This window comes from Solenopsis invicta, chromosome 7, assembly GCF_016802725.1.
Source record: "Solenopsis invicta isolate M01_SB chromosome 7, UNIL_Sinv_3.0, whole genome shotgun sequence".
Classification (NCBI taxonomy): Eukaryota; Metazoa; Arthropoda; class Insecta; order Hymenoptera; family Formicidae; genus Solenopsis; species Solenopsis invicta.
This window is the reverse complement of record NC_052670.1, coordinates 1540551-1566185: the sequence shown is the minus strand read 5'-3', so window position 1 is coordinate 1566185 and position 25635 is coordinate 1540551. Positions and strand designations below refer to the sequence as shown.

Here is a 25635-nt window from a genome sequence, read left to right as displayed (position 1 = left end):
TGTTCAATTTAAGATCATAAAGATGTTTATAAAATATTTTTGTAAATAATTTATAAATATTGTACGCTGTCTGGAATTTTCCTGTAAATGCCCATAAATATATCCTTTAGAATATTTTTATTCCTTACACAGACAAGGTTTGTTCTCGTTTTTCAATGCTATTATTTTTGTAATAATTATTTAAATAATAGATATTGGTGAATTATATGTGTCCTCTCTTAAAAATATTTATATTACTGTTTAAAATAAAATTAAAAAAGACATATCTAACAAAATTTTCTGAAATTGAGAAAAAATTGTGTACATACAGCACCGAAATTTTTCAGAGATAATTTACTAGAAAATAATGAAACATTTCAGAAAAGTTTCGAAATAGCTCTGCAACATTTCAAAGATGTCTTTGGGGTAGCAAAATGTCCCGTGCTCTTTTACTTGAAACCTTGTAGAAATATTATTGATCGTAACCTTATTTTACATGGGGGAATCCCCACTCTCCTCCAGCGGCTGAGGGCGAGATTATGCTAAACTTTTACCGACTAAAACTCCATGGTGTTCCATCCTACAAGGACGAGAGGAGTGGTCCGAGATCACATACAGGGTGTCCCAAAAAGGTTGGGACACCTAAATATCTCGGAAAATATAAGTTTTACAGAAAAATGTTTTAGACAAAAGTTGCATGGTTTCGAGGGGGATATAAGATGGTGTCATTAATTTGACCTTGAATAGTTGCTTGAAGATCACATGAAGGACACTTTCAATTTTTTAAATGGGACTGTCAACTTTTTATTACATATTCTTGTAGCTTATCTTGAGACCTTTTCAAAACACTACAAGAAAGTTTATTTCCGTTGAGTACTTTCCGAGTTGTGAGTACTTCCGAGTTGAAAGCTACGGTGTACTGTAACTTTCAAGCGTCACAACTTGGAAAGTTTTTAACAAAAATAAACTTTCTTGTAGTGTTTTGGAAAAGTCTCGAGATAAGCTACAAGAATGTGTAATAAAAAGTTGACAGTTCTATTTAAGAAATTGGAAGTGTCCTTCGTGTGACCTTCAAGCAACTATTCAAGGTCAAATTAAGGACACCATCTCATATCCCTCTCGAAACCATGCAACTTTTGTCTAAAACATTTTTCTGTAAAACTTATATTTTCCGAGATATTTAGGTGTCCCGATCTTTTTGGAAAATATACACCCTGTATATTTCAACCAACAGGCGCCCCCGAGCCCCGGTCCCCTCATCGGTAGGGAACATCCTCATTATTCTGGAGGCCGTTGCTGGACCACCTCGCAACGGTCACTCCACCGATTGTAACCGTCTGATATAATAAATTTTATTATTTTTGAAGTATTTTAAATTTAAAGCATACTTATCTTTAAAGTATACTTTAAATTTAAAATACTTCAGAAATATTTAACTTTATTTTATTCAGAAGATTACACGTATTAAAAAGTTACAACAAAAATTATATATAAAATATAATTAGCGTTTTTATTTATTATTTGCAACTTGATTAATATAACAAATGTAAATATGATTTCTGAAATATTTAATAAAAAGAATTCACAAAATATGTAAGAAAATAATATTTTGTTTGCAACATTCTTGCACTTGTATTATAATATTTAGCATATGCTATAAGCGACAAATTTATGCTCAGGCAGTCGATGAAAACAACCAAAGTAAATTTTCCATTTTAATATATTAACATATTCAAGCAGAAATTTACCCAATTTTAAAAAGTTTAATTTGAAAATTTACTACCTGTGATTTCAGAAATGCTTCTATTGTGAATATTTTGTCTCACAAGAGCTTTGAAAGATTTTTGTTGCAACATTTTATATGACATTTTGTAAAATTCTTTCAGAAGTATTGAAAGGTTGAAACCTTTCTGAAAGCTCTCTGTAATAATCGATGCTGTATGAATAGTGTATGATGTATTGCTATTGTACTGCAAGACTGAATAATAATATCAAAATATGATTTGAGGCTTTCATTCATCTACTATCTCAAATTGATTTTCAGAAGCAAAAAAAAAATAAATTCTTAGAGGATACATTAAAGTGAGAATATTTCTTCACAAATTATGTTAACAGTTGTCAAATTAATAATATATAAAAATATAAATACGAACTAATTTTTCCTTTTCAAGACAAAGAAAGAGAATTCTGATATATTTTACTAATATATATTTAGTCTGTTCTTGCTTATACACTATGAAATAAAAATTTTGTTATGCCTTTACTCGCTTTTGACGTTACAACCTGAAATATTAATGATGGCTATGCAAGAGTTTTAATGACTCATTGAAACAAAAATAGTGTGTTAAAGTATAGATAAGTTATGAAGTTTCAATTTATTAAAATAAATAAAGTTTCAGCTTTATTAAAATTTAAATTATTCTTATCATAATTTGAAATGGTATTATTGTGAAATAATTTTGTCAACAAACTTTTAAAATTAATTTTGAAAGTAATTTTTGTATCGTTGTAAATTACTGCAAAATTTACTTAATATTTATTTGTGCTTTGGGTGGGAAAATATTACAGCGTTATAGGGAAAATGGAGCAATTACTTGCAATGTCCAAAATACTATGATGTTGAAGCTAGCAGCGGATTCGCAGCAGCAGATTCGTCAAAGCAGGGATTCTCATTCAAAATAAAATACATAAGAAACTTTGACATATAAAGGCAAACTAGCAAGTAACTGCACAAAATACACTTATACGCTTCTAAATAGATCAGACTATCCAGAACAATTAACAAAAATGCGCAGGTCTACTAAATTGTTTAAATTATATAACGAGTTATTGCAGAAACAAGGGAAGGAAGCCTCGGTCAGGGCTGCAAATTTTTTTAGAACATCTTTATAGCCTTCTAAATCAATCCCGACTAGCAAGAAAAATTAAAAAAAATGCGCACTCCTACGAAAAATTATTTAAACAATATAAAGTTTATTGCAAAAACAGGAAAACGAAGTCGCGGTCGGGGCTGCAAATTTTTTTAGAACATTATTGTAGGCTTCTAAATAAATCCCGACTAGCAAGAAAAATTAAAAAAAATGCGCACGCCTACGAAAAATTATTTAAACAATATAAAGTTTATTGCAAAAACAGGAAAACGAAGTCGCGGTCGGGGCTGCAAATTTTTTTAGAACATCATTATAACCTTCTAAATCAATCCCGACTAGCAAGAAAAATTAAAAAAAATGCGCACGCCTACGAAAAATTATTTAAACAATATAAAGTTTATTGCAAAAACAGGAAAACGAAGTCGCGGTCGGGGCTGCAAATTTTTTTAGAACATCATTATAACCTTCTAAATCAATCCCGACTAGCAAGAAAAATTAAAAAAAATGCGCACGCCTACGAAAAATTATTTAAACAATATAAAGTTTATTGCAAAAACAGGAAAACGAAGTCGCGGTCGGGGCTGCAAATTTTTTTAGAACATCATTATAACCTTCTAAATCAATCCCGACTAGCAAGAAAAATTAAAAAAAATGCGCACGCCTACGAAAAATTATTTAAACAATATAAAGTTTATTGCAAAAACAGGAAAACGAAGTCGCGGTCGGGACTGCAAATTTTTTTAGAACATTATTGTAGGCTTCTAAATCAATCCCGACTAGCAAGAAAAATTAAAAAAAATGCGCACGCCTACGAAAAATTATTTAAACAATATAAAGTTTATTGCAAAAACAGGAAAACGAAGTCGCGGTCGGGGCTGCAAATTTTTTTAGAACATCATTATAACCTTCTAAATCAATCCCGACTAGCAAGAAAAATTAAAAAAAATGCGCACGCCTACGAAAAATTATTTAAACAATATAAAGTTTATTGCAAAAACAGGAAAACGAAGTCGCGGTCGGGGCTGCAAATTTTTTTAGAACATCATTATAACCTTCTAAATCAATCCCGACTAGCAAGAAAAATTAAAAAAAATGCGCACGCCTACGAAAAATTATTTAAACAATATAAAGTTTATTGCAAAAACAGGAAAACGAAGTCGCGGTCGGGGCTGCAAATTTTTTTAGAACATTATTGTAGGCTTCTAAATCAATCCCGACTAGCAAGAAAAATTAAAAAAAATGCGCACGCCTACGAAAAATTATTTAAACAATATAAAGTTTATTGCAAAAACAGGAAAACGAAGTCGCGGTCGGGGCTGCAAATTTTTTTAGAACATCATTATAACCTTCTAAATCAATCCCGACTAGCAAGAAAAATTAAAAAAAATGCGCACGCCTACGAAAAATTATTTAAACAATATAAAGTTTATTGCAAAAACAGGAAAACGAAGTCGCGGTCGGGGCTGCAAATTTTTTTAGAACATCATTATAACCTTCTAAATCAATCCCGACTAGCAAGAAAAATTTAAAAAAATGCGCACGCCTACGAAAAATTATTTAAACAATATAAAGTTTATTGCAAAAACAGGAAAACGAAGTCGCGGTCGGGACTGCAAATTTTTTTAGAACATTATTGTAGGCTTCTAAATCAATCCCGACTAGCAAGAAAAATTAAAAAAAATGCGCACGCCTACGAAAAATTATTTAAACAATATAAAGTTTATTGCAAAAACAGGAAAACGAAGTCGCGGTCGGGGCTGCAAATTTTTTTAGAACATCATTATAACCTTCTAAATCAGTCCCGACTAGCAAGAAAAATTAAAAAAAATGCGCACGGCTACGAAAAATTATTTAAACAATATAAAATTTATTGCAAAAACTAAAAAAGAAAAAAAATTCTAATACCAAAAACGCAAATAAATTTTAATATAAAAAAGTCAAAAAAATTTTAACATTTACAAACAGTAAAAACAAAACAATAAAAGAGACCATATTCTCGCCACCCCCTCGTTGGTTGGTCTTGGGTAGCGCAAAGAGAGAGAACAATATGTATGTTTAGCAGTCAAATTATATTTCTGATCTATAATTTACATTCAAGTAGAAAATTGGGAAATCATACTATTTCTTTTCTATAATGACAATATTATATTCCTATACGGCGCAAGCAAGCAACCTTAATATGATTGCTAATAAATTTCCAGCGCCGACCAAGCCTTTGTTTCTGCAATAACTCGTTATATAATTAAAACAATTATTAGCCGTGCGCATTTTTTTTAATTTTTCTTACTAGTCGAGATTTATTTAGAAGGATATAATGATGTTCTAAAAAAATTTGCAGCCCCGACCGCGACTTCGTTTTCCTGTTTTTGCAATAAACTTTATATTGTTTAAATAATTTTTCGTAGGCGTGCGCATTTTTTTTAATTTTTCTTGCTAGTCGGGATTGATTTAGAAGGTTATAATGATGTTCTAAAAAAATTTGCAGCCCCGACCGCGACTTCGTTTTCCTGTTTTTGCAATAAACTTTATATTGTTTAAATAATTTTTCGTAGGCGTGCGCATTTTTTTAATTTTTCTTGCTAGTCGGGATTGATTTAGAAGGTTATAATGATGTTCTAAAAAAATTTGCAGCCCCGACCGCGACTTCGTTTTCCTGTTTTTGCAATAAACTTTTATTGTTTAAATAATTTTTCGTAGGCGTGCGCATTTTTTTAATTTTTCTTGCTAGTCGGGATTGATTTAGAAGGTTATAATGATGTTCTAAAAAAATTTGCAGCCCCGACCGCGACTTCGTTTTCCTGTTTTTGCAATAAACTTTATATTGTTTAAATAATTTTTCGTAGGCGTGCGCATTTTTTTAAATTTTTCTTGCTAGTTGGGATTGATTTAGAAGCCTACAATAATGTTCTAAAAAAATTTGCAGCCCCGACCGCGACTTCGTTTTCCTGTTTTTGCAATAAACTTTATATTGTTTAAATAATTTTTCGTAGGCGTGCGCATTTTTTTAATTTTTCTTGCTAGTCGGGATTGATTTAGAAGGTTATATTGATGTTCTAAAAAAATTTGCAGCCCCGACCGCGACTTCGTTTTCCTGTTTTTGCAATAAACTTTATATTGTTTAAATAATTTTTCGTAGGCGTGCGCATTTTTTTTAATTTTTCTTGCTAGTCGGGATTGATTTAGAAGGTTATAATGATGTTCTAAAAAAATTTGCAGCCCCGACCGCGACTTCGTTTTCCTGTTTTTGCAATAAACTTTATATTGTTTAAATAATTTTTCGTAGGCGTGCGCATTTTTTTAAATTTTTCTTGCTAGTTGGGATTGATTTAGAAGCCTACAATAATGTTCTAAAAAAATTTGCAGCCCCGACCGCGACTTCGTTTTCCTGTTTTTGCAATAAACTTTATATTGTTTAAATAATTTTTCGTAGGCGTGCGCATTTTTTTTAATTTTTCTTGCTAGTCGGGATTTATTTAGAAGCCTACAATAATGTTCTAAAAAAATTTGCAGCCCCGACCGCGACTTCGTTTTCCTGTTTTTGCAATAAACTTTATATTGTTTAAATAATTTTTCGTAGGCGTGCGCATTTTTTTTAATTTTTCTTGCTAGTCGGGATTGATTTAGAAGGTTATAATGATGTTCTAAAAAAATTTGCAGCCCCGACCGCGACTTCGTTTTCCTGTTTTTGCAATAAACTTTATATTGTTTAAATAATTTTTCGTAGGCGTGCGCATTTTTTTTAATTTTTCTTGCTAGTCGGGATTGATTTAGAAGCCTACAATAATGTTCTAAAAAAATTTGCAGCCCCGACCGCGACTTCGTTTTCCTGTTTTTGCAATAAACTTTATATTGTTTAAATAATTTTTCGTAGGCGTGCGCATTTTTTTTAATTTTTCTTGCTAGTCGGGATTGATTTAGAAGGTTATAATGATGTTCTAAAAAAATTTGCAGCCCCGACCGCGACTTCGTTTTCCTGTTTTTGCAATAAACTTTATATTGTTTAAATAATTTTTCGTAGGCGTGCGCATTTTTTTTAATTTTTCTTGCTAGTCGGGATTGATTTAGAAGGTTATAATGATGTTCTAAAAAAATTTGCAGCCCCGACCGCGACTTCGTTTTCCTGTTTTTGCAATAAACTTTATATTGTTTAAATAATTTTTCGTAGGCGTGCGCATTTTTTTTAATTTTTCTTGCTAGTCGGGATTGATTTAGAAGCCTACAATAATGTTCTAAAAAAATTTGCAGCCCCGACCGAGACTTTGTTTTCCTGTTTTTGCAATAAATTTTATATTGTTTAAATAATTTTTCGTAAGCGTGCGCATTTTTTTTAATTTTTCTTACTAGTCGAGATTGATTTAGAAGGCTATAAAGATGTTCTAAAAAAATTTGCAGCCCCGACCGAGGCTCCCTTCCCTTGTTTCTGCAATAACTCGTTATATAATTTAAACAATTTAGTAGACCTGCGCATTTTTGTTAATTGTTCTGGATAGTCTGATCTATTTAGAAGCGTATAAGTGTATTTTGTGCAGTTACTTGCTAGTTTGCCTTTATATGTCAAAGTTTCTTATGTATTTTATTTTGAATGAGAATCCCTGCTTTGACGAATCTGCTGCTGCGAATCCTCTGCTAGCTTCAACATCATCAAAATACTGAATTTTGATTCGTATAAATACGTTTTCGAATGTATAAATTATTATATAATTATATTCAATTTTACTTAAATTTTTGTCTATTTATATATTGTTACAAACACATTTTATTAAACGTTGAACTTCAATCTTTTAATTTTTTAATTAAAAGAAATATTTAAGGATATATTAAATATATTTTGAAAATAATAAAGGAATTATAAATTGTTTTAGACTGAACTTAAAAATAATACAAAAAGATTTTACAATGATTTTCTGTCTGTGGTCAAAAAATTATTGTAATAAAAAGTAGAAATGTGCTGTAATGGAAATTTAATAAAAAAATAATGGCAAGAATCTGAATTTTTTAATATAAATACTTTAAATATTTAAGATGATTTATATAAAGTTTTGCAATGAAGAAGTTGTTCCGTAAACTGTAAATAAAGCTTTGCATTGAATCAACTTAAATACTTAAAGTACTTAAACAAAAAATTGAGATTTCTTATCTGTTTTTAAAGTAATTCTTAATAACAAGTGAAATAAATAAATTATAAGACATAAATAAAAATGTAATGTTACTCACACAATTTTCATATGTAAGTTTATTTACAGTATAAATGTAATAACACGTTTCCAATTTCAGTTTATGTTGCAAGGACTGTACGTGTGTTACATTCTAAGATCGGATTTCCAGTATCTAGTACACTCTCAGTAATTGGTTCATTTATCCTACCTAAATTAATCATTACACCTGAAATGTTTCAAAGTCGCGCGTTTTGCAATCTTGTGGCGCAATTTAAGTGCCACTGCAACGACCGATTCTGCATCGGTTCACTAACTCGTACCAACGATAGTAATAGATTTTCTTTGAACGTATCGCACCTAGTATTATATGCGGTTCACCAACTCGATTGTGCCACGTAAGGTGTACACGCATAACTTCGTCATGCATAATTGGGATGGCACGCACGCACATAGACATCGCCGATTCTTTAGAAAGTGTGACAGGAAGCAATAGAGCAAACTTTCGTGCACGCAAATCAAAAAACAAGACTAAAACCATGTATGTGAAGTTAGCATATTAATTGTCAGCATATCAAAAAAAAAGTGGAGTTCTCTTTGCATACAACCGAGTTCTATAGTTCCTGATAAGTTAGAACAATAGTTCTGGTCATTTAGCATAAATAAACGGAAGTTGAGTAATGATATGCTAACTTCGCGCGAAGTCAGCATATCATATAATATTTTCAAAATTTAAACCAATGAATTTTATAGTTTTTGACGAGTTCTATAGTTCTAAAACATAGTTCTGACCATTAACTATCTCTAAATAATTAATAACAATTATTATCAGCATATCGCCCGTGCTAGAGTGATATGCTATGCTCCTGCGACAAGTTCTCGGCTCGTTCGAGATTTTAAACAATAGTTCTAAATCCCCTGACGATAGTTCCGTACAGTTCTGACAATTAACAATCTCCAAATAATACGGAACTATCGTCAGGGGATTTAGAACTATTGTTTAAAATCTCGAACGAGCCGAGAACTTGTCGCAGGAGCATAGCATATCACTTTAGCACGGGCGATATGCTGATAATAATTATTAATAATTATTTGGAGATTGTTAATTGTCAGAACTGTACGGAACTATCGTCAGGGGATTTAGAACTATTGTTTAAAATCTCGAACGAGCCGAGAACTTGTCGCAGGAGCATAGCATATCACTCTAGCACGGGCGATATGCTGATAATAATTGTTATTAATTATTTAGAGATAGTTAATGGTCAGAACTATGTTTTAGAACTATAGAACTCGTCAAAAACTATAAAATTCATTGGTTTAAATTTTGAAAATATTATATGATATGCTGACTTCGCGCGAAGTTAGCATATCATTACTCAACTTCCGTTTATTTATGCTAAATGACCAGAACTATTGTTCTAACTTATCAGGAACTATAGAACTCGGTTGTATGCAAAGAGAACTCCACTTTTTTTTTGATATGCTGACAATTGATATGCTAACTTCACATACATACTAAAACCGACCGTAAACTGAAAAATTTCACTGTTTACACGTAAACGATACTCATTGTCAGTATACAAATTTCACACATGGATGAGACATCTCGGAGAATCTTCTTCCAACATTATATTAATGCATACTAGAAATGTTCAAATTATTCGCGCAAATACGAATCGAATCAGAACTTATCTGATTTTATTCAAATTTGAATCTCTCCGATTCGAATCGGAATTATTCGAAAATTTCGAATCTAACAGATTCGAATACGAATCCTATGTATTAACAATTTTAAAAAATATATTTAAAATAATTATATAATCAGTTTTATTTTTTTTTACATAGAATTCTTTTTTTATTATTTATACATATTAACAGTTTAATGATGTTGAAGCTAGCAGCGGATTCGCAGCAGCAGATTCGTCAAAGCAGGGATTCTCATTCAAAATAAAATACATAAGAAACTTTGACATATAAAGGCAAACTAGCAAGTAACTGCACGAAATACACTTATACGCTTCTAAATAGATCAGACTATCCAGAACAATTAACAAAAATGCGCAGGTCTACTAAATTGTTTAAATTATATAACGAGTTATTGCAGAAACAAGGGAAGGAAGCCTCGGTCGGGGCTGCAAATTTTTTTAGAACATTACTGTAGGTTTCTAAATCAATCCCGACTAGTAAGAAAAATAAAAAAAAATGCGCACGGCTACAAAAAATTATTTAAACAATATAAAATTTATTGCAAAAACAGGAAAACGAAACCTCGGTCAGGGCTGCAAATTTTTTTAGAACATCATTATAGCCTTCTAAATAAATCTCGACTAATGAGAAAAATTAAAAAAAATGCACTTGGCTACGAAAAATTATTTAAACAATATAAAATTTATTGCAAAAACAGAAAAACGAAGTCTCGGTCGGGGCTGCAAATTTTTTTAGAACATTATTGTAAGCTTCTAAATCAATCCCGACTAGTAAGAAAAATTTTAAAAAATGCGCACGGCTACGAAAAATTATTTAAACAATATAAAATTTATTGCAATAACAGGAAAACGAAACCTCGGAGAAACGCCTAGACGGCAGGAATCAAACTGCGGCTCGGCGTGGTGCGTAAAAAATTATTAAAAATGTAATGATACTAATGATAATAATGTACTCTCATGTGCACCTCTTTCACCACCGATTTCCTAGATCGAGAGCATGCACATGCGAGACAGATCCTTGCAAGTGGTTGACACGAGGGGCCATTCACTCAGCTATTTGATGTACACGTGATTATAAAGTACAGTTGATTACAACTGATTACAGTTGATTACGATGTGATTACAACTACTAAAGTGATTTTATACGACTGTGTGAAATCGATTGTGATCACAGCTGATTTCATTGTGATTACAAATGATATCACAGTGATTACAAATGATATCATTGTGATTGCAGTGATTACAAATGATTTTATTGTGATTGCAAATGATTTCAATAGTATTACTTGTTATTATTGCTAATTTCAATGTAAATATTGTTACAAATTTATCATAATTTTAAATTATAATATATAATAATAGAAATCATTAATTAATGCTTTAAATAATTTTAATATGATTGATTAGATTTTATTTAACTTTTAAAGCAACATGCCAACTCTTTAAAAAGTTTAAAAAAATAATATATATAATATTATATATAATATTACGAGTATTTATTAAATGTACATCATGAAAAAGTAAGAAAATAAAAAGTATTTTATAGTATTCATAAACTTTATTTAATTCACAAAGTAGCTTGTTATAATAATCATAAAAAAGTTATAAAAATATGATATCATAACAAAGTTATAAAAGTATTATATAATAATTATAAATACTTTTTTATCTTTTCAAAAACATCATGGCTTAGCCTTAAGTTTAAATCAGTCATGCATGGAGCTGAAATAGTTATAACATATTGTTTAACATCTATGTACCCTTGTATTTCCATTTGCACTGGATTTAAGCATTCTTCCTTATTATCTACAGAATACCAATGGCACAGTGCTCCCACAATATTTTTATTGCCTTTAATTCGCGCAGTGTTACTGGAGTATTCTCTTGCCTTCCAGAATTTTTTTTCCATATAGGCAAATCCAAGGACAAAACCTATTAAGCATTTTTTTATCTAACCGACGGTTAAATTTAGCGGCCTGTTCTTACTATTATTATGCCTATGGAACTTTCTCGTGTCTGTCTGACACCCGACGTGCGCGAAGTCCTTATGCGCACACGCATAAGCGTCTCATGGTCGCATGTTACCAAGACTGATTTATACCCATAGATTGCTATACCGGTTCCGCCTACCGTTGTATTCGGCGCAGAAGATGCGAATTTAAAGAGTAGTGTCTAGGTCGAGTCAAGGTCATTAAGAGAAGGAATCAAGAAAATCCGGTCTACGAGATCAGACGTTACTATTATTGTCCTGGTCGATTGCATCATAATCGGCCGCCAATAATTAATTTCCGTGATTTGAGTAAATAAAATAAAATCTTTAATTCAAATGATGGGCATAAAATCCCAGCTGATTATGATGTTTTCCCGTTTTCGCAATAAATTTTATATTGTTTAAATAATTTTTCGTAGCCGTGCGCATTTTTTTTAATTTTTCTCATTAATCAATATTTATTTAGAAGGCTATAATGATGTTCTAAAAAAATTTGCAGCCCCGACCGAGATTTCGTTTTCCTGTTTTTGCAATAAATTTTATATTGTTTAAATAATTTTTTGTAGCCGTGCGCATTTTTTTTAATTTTTCTTACTAGTCGGGATTGATTTAGAAGGCTATAATGATGTTCTAAAAAAATTTGCAGCCCCGACCGAGGTTTTGTTTTCCTGTTTTTGCAATAAATTTTATATTGTTTAAATAATTTTTCGTAGCCGTGCGCATTTTTTTTTTATTTTTCTTACTAGTCGCGGTAGGCTTGATTTAGAAGCCTACAGTAATGTTCTAAAAAAATTTACAGCTCCGACCGAGGCTTCCTTCCCTTGTTTCTGCAATAATTCGTTATATAATTTAAACAATTTAGTAGACCTGCGCATTTTTGTTAATTGTTCTGGATAGTCTAATCTATTTAGAAGCGTATAAGTGTATTTCGTGCAGTTACTTGCTAGTTTGCCTTTATATGTCAAAGTTTCTTATGTATTTTATTTTGAATGAGAATCCCTGCTTTGACGAATCTGCTGCTGCGAATCCGCTGCTAGCTTCAACATCATAACAGTTTAGCAGCAATAATAATTATATATGTTATTAATTAAAAATTACAATTCGAACAAAAAATAAATTGGAATTTTGTTGATGTAGAAAAGAAAAAAATTTTATCGATTTAATTCGATTCGATGTACAAAAAAAATCTTAATTGATTCAAACATCTTTAATGCACGTTTTTTCTCGAATGCAATAAACACGCGTGTGAATGAGGAAAGAAACAGTAAAGTTAAATAAAATATATATAGCAACAAATACAAAACATCACACTTTAACCTTAGTATCATACATAAACTTAACGTAAAGACGTAAATATTCTATTCTCTCAAATTCTCCCATCTTAGTGCGTTGTTTAACGTTAACAATGAGTTATGTCTTTATTGGTCCGTATTATTTCAAAATTGAAGTTGATGTGTGCTTTTTTATTTTTTTTATTTTTTTTAAGGTTTTATAATTTTATTTTTTTCTTTTAATAATGAGATCATTTGTTTATAAAGGTGTTTATAAAGGTTTAGATTATAAATATTTTATCAATAAAAAGCGAAGAGTACGAACATCTTGTGTTACATTAATTAAGAGTAGTCTATTTTCTTGGAAGCAAAACTTATGCGCAGTAACTTTATTGTTTCATTCGCTCAATGCTGATATCGCATGTACTTGAATGCACTAAAGAAACAGGAATATTTACGTTTTAACAGTCGGCTGATTACGGTGGTTTAAGCCAAAGATTATTTCGGTGAATGTTTGTAGGAAGTTAAAAAATTATTCAATTGCTTCCTAGTTGCAATAACTAGCCCACTATCGCGTTTGAGATGACATATAATTAATTGCAAAATTTTCATAATTGCAAAAAATTTCTTTACGTTATCGCATCTGTTCCGTATTTATAATGACTTCGAAGCAAATTAGCACTGGAAATACTTAAATGTTATTATTGATTGTTCTATCTTTTTTTTTATACGTATTAATATTTTTTTTGTGCAATTCCAAAAAGTAGGATTCTAAAACTTTTGTTTTTTACTTTTGATCATTTATTAAGTGTGTAAATTAATTTGATGCCTTTTAGATTTACCAGTTTCAAATAACCAAATTTTTCAATTCAAATATTTTTTTCTTATAGTAGTAGTCCGGGAGGTAATGACACAAATTTTCAACTAACACCGACAAAGCTGATTTTCATTTATACATTTGTTTTTGTGTTACAAATGAATAAAATGACCGTCAGCCCACGATCCCGCGGGACGGGGGGCTTCCACAGTGTCTCAACAATGTAAAAAAAGAAGTGTCAATATTAACGAAAAGTTAATATCGACAAAGCTGAAAATTCTTGTACTTACTATTGACAACATGAAATGTCGAAAGGATACCGTCAGCCGCGGCAATTGCGGAACGTCGTGCATCAGTCATTCATATTAATATGTGAAAAAAGTAGGGTAATTATGCAGTATAGGAGACTCAGTTCCAATCGTGTTGACCTTGATACATGTTATAGAGGCAAGGATACTAAACAACTTTTTTTTATAAATTAATTAGCGCTCTCGTACAGTTTTCGAGATATACTTAGAGAAAAAAAAACAGTTTTTCTTAATTATTTTCAAAAATATTCATTTGACAAAAAGAAGGGTCAAACAAACAATGAAGCTCGTGATAAGCTCTACAATAAAGATTATAGACATATTTTACCTAACTTCAATACTTTAGTCGTTATAATAAAAAAACTATTTGAAGACACTGTGGAAGCCCCCCGTCCCGCGGGATCGTGGGCTGACGGTCATTTTATTCATTTGTAACACGAAAATAACTGTACAAATGAAAATCAGCTTTGTCGATATTGGTCAAAAATTTGTGTCATTACCTCCCGGACTATAGTTTTAAGAATTGCCCCATTTATGTTTACAAGTTCCACATGACCTGACTGCGCAACGAATATAAACTAAAAAAATTATTTGTTTACGATATTGACAAGACGCACAATGAGATACTACTGCCGGTATTTACAGTCTATTCTTATATTTAAGGCTGTCTTAAGTACTGTTTTAAGATGTCATCAACCAATCACAGAGACTTATTAGCACTTGAAGACGTCATTTAAGATGGTCTTGAAATTTGAATTGAATAATACCGATCTATATTCTCTTTGAGATAAAGACAAATACTACTAAAATAATCGTTAAAATAATTGCTATTGTAATAACTCTTTATTTTAAGCAGTAAAGCTGGAGCGCAAGAGGCTATATATAAGAGAAAGGACGAAGAAGGATTTCCCTTATGATAATAAGGTTCGATATCATGTCGTGAAGATAGTGAAGAAAATATTTTTTAAATTTTAGTTAGGGAATTTTTGTCACGCCCTCTTGAATCCGACAGATTATATTTTTATTTATTACATTCTTTGTAATTTATCTGAAACGCATTTTAGAATTATCGCAGAAATGATAAAAATGCATTATTCTTCGAATTAAAATCTCTATGCTTATGAACAATAATAAATTAAATTCAGACTGACGAAAATGTCAGACATGTAAGATTGCAAGTCAGTTACAGTGGTTCTTAGTACTGAATCATAATTTTTAATTTTTACAATCTCCAGATTATCAAACTGCGCGCCACATATTCGTCGGACTTGAAATACTCTGTTCTTTTATGATGAAATTTGGCACTTGATAATAAAATGAAACAAAATTATAAGAACTACAGGTCAAGTAATATAAACTTAATAATCGAATTAGTTATAAAACTAATTCGATTATTAAGTTTATATTACTTGACCTGTAATAAAATAAAATTTAAATTTTATAATAAAAAAGGCATTGAATTAATTTACACCGAATATAACAGAAATATTAATATTATTTAGAAATTACTACATAATGGTGATTCATCTTGTCGCAATTATCATGAAATTTTTGTCAAATCACGATGCAAACTTTGTCCAACATTGTGCAATGTTTTCATAATTTTCTCGGAATTGTAGTTAATGAATCATGTTGTTATTGTTAATATCGAATTGGCTGCTCGGTAGGGAATCTCATAAATTCGGTCGTGCACTTTGACCCGGGAATTCCGGATGATCTTTCTTCCATCATGCGCAATAAATATGCTGCGTGCGTCTTTAGGGGGAGAAATGCAAGAACGTGTGTACATTTACGTCATATATACGTCTGTTCTTCCATGCGTCTGTACGTGGGACTGATTTTAAATCACAATAAAGCTATTTTAATTTTCTGTCACAAGCATTATCGCCAGACGAATTTATATGCAATGCTAACATGCGTGCACCCAAAGAAAAGTTATGTTTAAATTGAAGTTGATGAAATCGTTTCTATAACTGGGTTTTTTTTTAAGTTGAAATGAAAATACCTTTGAGAAAAATAAAAATGTATTTGATTTTAAGAAATGACATTATTAGGGTTTTTCAAGCTAAATTATTTGTTCAAATTGTTTGTTTTATTGAAATACATAAAAGTACTGACAGATATGTAAGAAATAATTTAATTGTTCTGACTTTAGAGATATATTTCTTCCATTTAAATAAAGATTTGCATTGCTATCGAATTGTTTCTTTAATTTTAATCAAAGAAACGAAAATTTTTTCAGAAAGAAACTTTTCTTTAACCACATCTAACAATGCACATATTTTTTTTTATTGCAACAACTTTTGTTTACTCGAACTTTTCTAGGGGCATGTTGCATATACACACATACATTTAACCTTATAAAATGCTACTCTATGTGAATATTCACCCAGGTAACTAATTCAAGTTTAGTCAGTGTTTGTAAATGTTATTAAAATTTTTTTAGTTTTAAATAATTTTTAATAAGATTTTTTTACACGAAAATATTATTAAATCCGTTATTTTATAATATTATTTTTCAATCTAAACAGTAGAAAAAATCCAAAAGGAGCTCTTAACCTTCTGCGAACCAGATGGAAAAAAATCAACACTGGCAAACTACATGGAATATCTCAATCTCATGTTATTTATGCTATACTTCACCGAAAGTTTACTATTTTAGTGAAACAATAATTCCACTAACATCGATTCTTGTCCCTTAAGGTATAAAAATAAAACATAATATTGAAAAGAGAATAAACTCTTTAATCTTTTAAAACAAAGAAACAATAAGTAAACAATTAAAAGAAGTTGAATCTTACTGGAATATATCACACCTCATCTCCTAAATTATCTAGAAAATTAAAAGTGTAAAAAACTTTGAGTTAGGTGGGTGAATTTTCACCCAGAGTAGTATTTTGATCAGAAAAAGGACTCTTAACTTACGAGGTGGCTGCATTAAATCTTTCAACACTTGTATTACTTAATACAAAGAGAGAGAGAGAGAGAGAGAGAGAGAGAGAGAGAGAGAGGGAGTGTATGTGTGTGTGTGTGTGTGTGTGTGTGTGTGTGTGTGTGTGTGTGTGTGTGTGTGTGTGTGTATGTGTGTTTATTAATATACTTTAAATAAAGTAATGCAAGACTGATTATTCTTATTATTTAATTAAAAATAGATAAATAAAATTCAAACACTAAAAAGATATAATAAAAAATTGTTAAAATTAATCAATTTCATTTTATTAGCTTTTGAAAAATAAAGGTTCAGTTGGCCCACGACATTAGCGTAATTTTCTTCGTCTCGTAAATTAAGAGTTAAGTAAGATCTCTTTCGCCTTCCTTTTCTTTCTCTCTTCCAATTCTTTTTCTTCAATAATGATAAATCGATCTGGCTTTTAAAGCACGTAGGCGCGCGAAGCCAAATGGCTCCTTCGCTTCCGTCTGTTAGACGACAGACTGGATGCAGAAACAAACCTTTTCAAGTTTATCTGGTGCTGTGCTTTGTTAGCTTCAAGTGTGCATCATGAGCCAAGTAGCGATCAACGTTGACTTTACGAGCCCGAAAACGCTGGGATTGCATACGAGCACCGATGTAAAATAACTGAACTAACGTTCGTTGCATATTTTAAGAACAGCGGAACCGTGTGACGTAACCACGTTTAATGTGGCATTTTAATGCTTGAGGCTACAATGCGTTCTTTTGCGTCTTGTTTCGTCTTGACCTTTCGATCTTGCCATGCTACCCCGCTTTCTGCAATCGCTCGATATGCAAAAAGATGACGAATCGTCCGCCGGAAGACGCAATAACTCTCGATAAAATATTGCGCAAAGTGGTGCAAAGAGTGAGAGACGGAAAGCTCTCGAAAACAGGAAGGGAAGAGCACATTGTAGATTAAGTCTGTAGAATCTAGCTGAAAGCTACGGCGTTCTCGTCTTTGACAATCGCTATCCGCGGCAGCGAGATTGTCATCGGCCGCAGATCGAGATTACGGTCACGTAGCGCGAATGATACAATGTCGGAGAAGCGGGAAGTTGATCGGAATGAATGATCGTCGCGATGCGACATTGCGAGACCACGTTGTTCGCGACTTCGTTGAATTGTTCGCTTTGGCGGCGGCTTCCTGCGTCATGTTATGCCGCGTTATTACGCATTCGGCGAAGCTGCGAGTTTCCGGTGAAAATATACCCGCCGTTAATTTCGGCCTTCTGACCGTGAAAATGACCGCGTGTCGTGTAAACTGTTTGGTACACGCGCGTGTACGATTTATGAGAGAGGAGAGAGAGAGAGAGAGCCTTCTCTCCATCGGAAAAGGAGCACGTATTTCTCTTATTTTCATCATTTCGCCGTCGCGAATTTAATTTTAGCGGTTCGCTTCGAGTGAAACCGGTTGCGGCAAATGAAAAGCGTAAAGTCGGTACCAGACTACGCATTGGAGATACAGAATTATAAATTGGATATTTAGAGTCCGACTAATCAGAACGATACGGATTAAAATTAAAAGTTCTTCGGTAGGTCGAATTCCAATTTAATTTTCAATCTCCAAGTCTTCTCTGTGCGATAACGGGCTTTACGTCATTGATATCTCTCTGTAATTGACGCACTTTTGTTTTCCGATCCCTCATGGCATCGTTCGTGTCCATCGGTTTGATTTTCATCACTTTTACAAATATAATAAATATACGTATAAAAATTATTAAGTAATTCTTACATATATTACTTTGACATTCTCTAGAAAATAATTGTATGGTTATTAATTTAAAATAATTAGGTCTATATATTATAATCAGGGCTGGGTAAAATAAAATTTGAATTGCATTTTAAAATGTCAAATGTAAAATACATAAAAAAAAAAAATGTGTTGAAAGTGCAGACTGCAAAATGTTATATGTAAGTTGGGTAGGTATTTTAAATAGTTTTCAAATGCAAAATAGTTTTCCTGGTATATGTAGTTTATTTGGATATTCATTTTATAGCTTTATTTGATAAGCAGGCCGTTTGCTTTAAGCAGCAATTGTTTTTGACTGCATTTTTCATTGAGAAAAAAAAGTCGTTTAACTTGACTTTCTTCAACTCGATTGAAAGTCTTCAATTCGAATGTTTATGTATTTAAATTAAATATACACATATATATGATATGTATATTTGGGTGAAATACATAAATGCTAACCTTTTCCCTACGACGTGCAACCAGTCGTTCTCTGTAAAAATGAGTTTATTAAGAAATTATAAATATCAACTTTTAAGAGAAGTTCCTTTTTTCCAAGAAGCATCGTCAAAGTATCTTTTGCGGAAACAAGACGTAAATCCGACTGTTGATGACTGTCTGCGCTTAATCTATACTTGATATACTTTTGACGCGGTGTCTCATCGAAGAAGACGCTTATAGCGAAAAGATTAAACTGAAGTTTAAGTATTTTATGTATTCAAATTTATAAATAGTTGAGTTAAACAATTTAATTGAGTTGAAAAATTTAGTCAGGTTAATAACTTTTTTCTCAGTGTAGTGTACCTAGAAGTTTGATCAATGATTTATTTTTTCTCATTGGTTGGATGTGGAATGACGGAACTACGGGTAGGCTACTATTCACGGAATTATTTCATCTTTGTTCTTCACTGAAACAAAGACAAATGTTCGCGAATATTAAATTCAATGTGATTAGAGAATGAACTGTGTTTTGATCAACCACAGAATTCGATTCCTCTTGTACGTCAATAACGCTAGAAAAAAAATTTGTTAGCAGTTAAAAAAACCATTTATGTACTTTACAAATGGTTAAATGTAGATATTTCCATTTCAAATGTAAAATGGAAATGATCTTCCAAAAAAAACCATTTAAAATTGACAATGCAAAATACCATTTCCATTTTAAATACATATTAAAATGGAACTATTTAGATGTTGCTATATCAGATGTCACTCAGTTCTGGTTACAACTAATTAATTATAATCGGCAACGTCAGAGACACGCACGTTTTTATTTTTTGTACACTGAGAACAAAAAGTTAACTTGAAAAGTATTTTTCTTTCATTTTCGTTTCGAAGTTATTTTATACGCTGAGAAAAAAAGTTGTTCACTTGTTGTAAATTTTTCAACTTGATTAAATTTTTTCAAGTATTTATGTATTAAAGTTAAATATATAAATGCTTAAACTGAAGAAATTTAATCAAGTTGAAAAATTTAGAACAAGTAAACAATCTTTTTTTTTCAGCGTATAAAGTAACTTGGTAACAAAAAAGAAAGAAAAATACTTTTATATTTTAAGGAGGCATAATCGAAAAGTCCAAATGCTGTGATTTGTTTAAAAATTATATCGAATATTTAAAGCGAAATTAATATTATATTAAAATTTCAAATTGATTACCATGCAGTTTCTTGTAAAAAAGTTTAAGTTGCATTATTTTTCAAAATGCTTTGATTTCCATAAAAATTATATATTAAATAGAACAAATTTTTTTATCCTTATAAAAATTCAATTTTATTTAGTTTATTCATATAACAAAAAAACTGATGAATGTATGTAATTATGAATTCAATATGTTTTTTTATTTAAAAATATAATAGGAAATTTAATAATGCTTTTGAAAAAAATGATTCATAAAGAACTCATAAATTTATAATACAAGGTTTCCCGGAAATTCGAATTAGAAAAAAGTATTAATGGGCAATTGGGAGTTGATGCTGTAATTCATGCGCAAAGTTTTTTTTCTTTATAAAAAAATTAAATTATTTAGTGAGAAAAATAATCTGATTATATTAATAAAATGTATACAGTTGAATGTTTCTGGTGAAACTAAGCAGAATTTCTGCTTAGTTTCACCAGATTTATTATAATAGGACGAAGTTTTGTAATCAGGACGTGTGACATACTTTACTTTTATAATTTGGTAATTTTTATACAAGATTTCTGATTCGTTCGTTTCTGAATAAACGTATTGGTTGAATCTATCAGATTTCTAAATTATGCAACAAGACTCATTTTCCAGTGTTTAATTTTTAGTTTCTCATATCATAAACGTAGAGAACGTTACGGTTTAAAAGTTTTTGCCATTTTCAGTACTTCCTCAATTATATGTATTATATTTTCTACAAGGTCAAACTTGTTCATGAATTTCATAGCAAGCATTTATCTTGATTTTGCGAGGATTTTTCACACAATTCTTTGACCGGAAGAACGATGAATAATTGTGTGCGTTTTTTGTTCAATTTATTAAGAGAAAAATAAAAAGTTTTTTGTGCACGAATTACAGCGCCGACTTTTAATTACTTAAATATTTTTTTTTAAGTATAATTATAAAGATTGTTATAAAGATAATTAAAAGTTAAACTGTTATGGCGTTCCAGATGTGAATAAGCATTGAAATTTGATGTGAGATAAACATTGAAACGTTACAGGTTAATTATCTACAGTCACATCCGTTCATTTTTAACGGTAAAACTAAAAATCTGTATAAACAGTATGTAAAATTTTGTTAATGATTATCAAAAACATTTTATTAATTTTATTTTACGCAGTTAAAAGGAGATAGCAAAAACTATGAGATGAGTTATAGCTCATTTGAAAGGGGGGATCAATTGTACTAAAATAAAGCGATTATCGTGAATGGGAGTAGAATAAGAAATGTAATATTACAAATAAAACTGCTAGTCAGTTTACTAAGCTTGACGCCTACAATACTCTCATCCCGAAAACTGTATAGAATTTGTTGCGAAAAAGGGCTAAGATAATCGTCCGGAATGTACTGGGATTCAGGTTTAAACTCTGAGCAGGGTAATATTTTTCTCAACAAATTTTTCAGAGTTTTTGGGACAGGGAGGGATTGTAGAGATGCTTGTAGACATCAACATTGTTCGGGAAATTTTATATATAAATTTATCTAAAAAATGATTATTGAGCACTAAGATCCACTTTCGATTGTTTAGCGATGTTTCTCCATTTGAAAGCGTTGATGCACTTCCCGGTCATAATAAGTTATTTTTTTAATTTTTTGTTTAACAGTTTGTGAAATTCTTGCAATATAAACGAGAATTAGTCGAGAATAAAGGAAACGAATTTTTTAGCGGCAGAAAAAATATTCACTCTCTGTACGCGAGAGACTTTGGATCATTCCTTTCTCATGATCATGAATTTCCGAGGTCTCCTTGGATAAAGGATATGCACGATTCGAGTTTGTGGCAACGCCCTGTGTCTGTCCAAGCTCTTTTGGGGACGGGGTTGGAGAGACTGTGGTTTAGCCAGATGTATTTTCGTAGTATTATTAAAAAAGAAAAAAAAATGCTCAGGGAACAAATGTCCTAAGGTGTGCATCAAGTGTTAACGTTCCTCGCCACCCGCGACTCTGTGCGAAATCCATCAGATAGACAACCAACTCTCGGCTCTCTGAATTTCCGGCGACCAGCTTCACCGAGTGAATTATTAATTGATTTTGCGTCGGCGAGAGTATTCCGCGGACACGCATGCGGGATTCGCTCGCCGCGCGTGAAACGTCCGCGATGGTATCGCGATAAATGACCCGTTAGAAAGCGAGGTAGTGATTTCTACGGTGGCGTTTGCGGGTGCTTTGGGCCTTTCTCGTAACGCCGATTTATCGCACCGTTCTACCCTGAATAAACTGAAACGGTATCGGCGCGGCGCGGCGCCGAAGACAGGAAGGTGTGCGGCCGTACATCGGATCCGTCGTAATTTTCCATGTCTTATAAATCGGCGATAAATCACCGATTACCCGCTGTTTGCTCAACGCGGCAATTTCTCTCCGCTTTCCACTACTCGTAATTTACGCATCGGGAGGTGCGCGAGACGACGCGCGAGTGACCGTCGGACTTTTTTGTCCATCTTGGTCTGTGGTCCACACGATGGATAAAAAGATGTTTCGAAGAACGCTTCGAAGCACTGGTCAGCGCGAAGACTACATGTAATAAAAAATTTTTATGATATAAAGACACGAACGTTGGATTGTACGCCCGCTCATTGCCATTACTCTTCGGTTTTTACCGAAGCGTTCGTAAACTTGAAGAAAAAAGAATAATAGACTCTCGCAGACACGCAAAAAAGATATATCATAAAGCACAGAAGCTTGCGGTAATATTGCTGCAACGTTGCGACATTGCAAAGATTTTTTTTTCGATATTACTTCAGCAATGTTACAGCAACGTTTTCAAAATATTGCAGATAATGTCCTGTGCTTTACCAACGCACCACCAGGTGGAATTTCATTGTAATTAAGAAACTACGATGTAGTATAAAAGCGCAACATTGTGAGATTTTCATTCACATTTTAATGAAAAGATTCCTTGAAGTAGAGCGAGTCTCCAAAATTGAATTCGAAGCTGAAAGATCAATGCGATATGCATATTTTGTGGGACAGTAAAAGTTTTATTTTAGTTTCTATAAAAGATTTCATCTCTAAAATAACTGACGACTTTCTTAGCTATTCGTGTCAAAGTACGTTTTTAATTCTAGTTAATAAAGTTGTATTTTACAGCAAATATATTTTATTGTTAATAATCAACTTTTTGCAAAGGCACAAAGAAGTAAACTGGCTACTGATATTTAGTTCATATTTTTACGTCATTTTTTTTTATGAACATAAAATGAACTGAAAATAAAATGCAGTTTAGGTACTTTATCTTGTGCGCAATCAGATTTTCGAAATAAAACGTTACTTTCTGATTAAACCATTGATTTTGAAGCAGCGCGATACAAATTTGAATTTTAACAATTTGTTAGTAGCATTGATGATATTAGATAATTAATCATTGATCTGCTCTATAAGTGATTATTCTATTATTTAAATAGAGATGGATCATTTTTCTAACAAATAATTCTATAAACACCTGACAATAAGTCAACCATGTGTCACCGTTCAAAAAAAGAAAGTGTAATCGAACATAAAAAATCTAAATTATAGATTTATAATGTTACAGATTATGTACATGTATTATAGATTATACATAGTAGGAGAAATATTCGAAATGTACTGCGTCGTATGATGCAAGAAACGTTCTCCAGTAGTTTCTATCATAAACAATCGATTAAGGAGAATTGCAGGATGACGCACACGATAATTTGATGATGAAAATTATCCGGATTCCATTATCTGTACAAAATAAAGCAGAGAGAGAAATGACCGAATCTCTGGAAGCGCGAGTGCGTTTCGGAGAAGCTCGCAGGGGGCGAAGCCGATTGCGTCAGTGAAGTTATTTCTAAAAATTCCTATATGAATTATACTCCGTCAATTGGAATCGCGAACACAAAAGTATACCTTATCCAACACGCACAATGCTGCACAGCATACAATTTATTTCTAATCTAATTCTAAGGGACGCTAAAATAGCTTTTGGAAAATGTTGTACTGCCTCGACGTTACGTTCCACTGAGAAGAACAACGCACAAAATCTCCAAACATGTGAATAATGATAATTTTTATCGCCGAATTTTTCGATCGTTTCTTAGAACTGTGTAAGCAATCTCTTCTCGAGCAATTGATTTGAACAATCACTTTTAATAATTCTTTTTTAAATTCAGATCAAGTTTATTTAATCAATATCAAATTCCACTTCCTCAAATATTATATATTGATTTGAATATGTAGAAGAAGGTCGCCAATTCCGATATATTACTTTGTTTTTGGAATTTCTTAAACAAAAACTAAACTAAATAAAACTTTGAAAACAAAAATATAAAATAGGCTTTTTTTATCAGATGGTATCGTCATTTTTATAATATTATTTTGAGGTTTGCAATATGTAAAATATAAATATTATAAATCTAATGATACCAATAATGATATACTTACAATTAGAGAAAAAAGTTGTATCAGCAGTTAGAAATTTGAGGACAGATAGCGCCTGAACTATGTATTATACAGTTGTAACAAGAACAGTAAATGAGTTATATGAATTAAGAAAATATAATAGTTTGTTGAATGACTATAGAAAAATAGTCGACAAAAAAATTAAGCCTGCTGAAATTTGAACCTAAAATTCTTCGTTTTTTTCTCCTAGCAATTAGAGTGCTAGAAGCATCACTATTGTCATAATTATTTTGATCGTACATGAATACTTATGTAATCGATCTTACCATCCTATATACCAACACAAAATAGTCTCAACGAAAAATGTACTATTGGTGAGTGTTGTTATGACATTATGCTTCATTAAAGAGAAATAATTGTTTTAACTAAAAAAGTATAATTGTCAAATGTAACTTGTGAAATTTATATTATTGTGTAATGTAGTTGTGCTATTTTAATATCAACTGATAGTGCACATAAATTATTGCAGTAACTATATTTTTTAAGTATTTAGTCTTTATAAAACTAGTCTTTATAAAACACGAATTTAAAATTTTGAGTTGTCAAATTTATAGTTGCCAAAACTATTTCGTTTTCTCTCAATGTATATTTCGCTTTTTTTCTAAGAATTTATTCTTAACTGATTTTATAAAAAAGAAACCACAGACATTCAATTATAGATTTTCACTCTTTTAATTATTTAAACTGATAACGTTTTTCAATATTTATTAAATATTGAAAAACGTTATCAGTTTAGATAATTAAAGAATAT

General features: G+C 31.4%; 1 protein-coding gene across 1 annotated transcript in view; it reads left to right on the top strand.

The window, feature by feature from the left end:
* The window catches only part of LOC105202303 (3-hydroxy-3-methylglutaryl-coenzyme A reductase), a 50071-nt gene that overhangs the window by 822 nt on the left and 23614 nt on the right, over nt 1-25635 (top strand). The window lies entirely within an intron of this gene.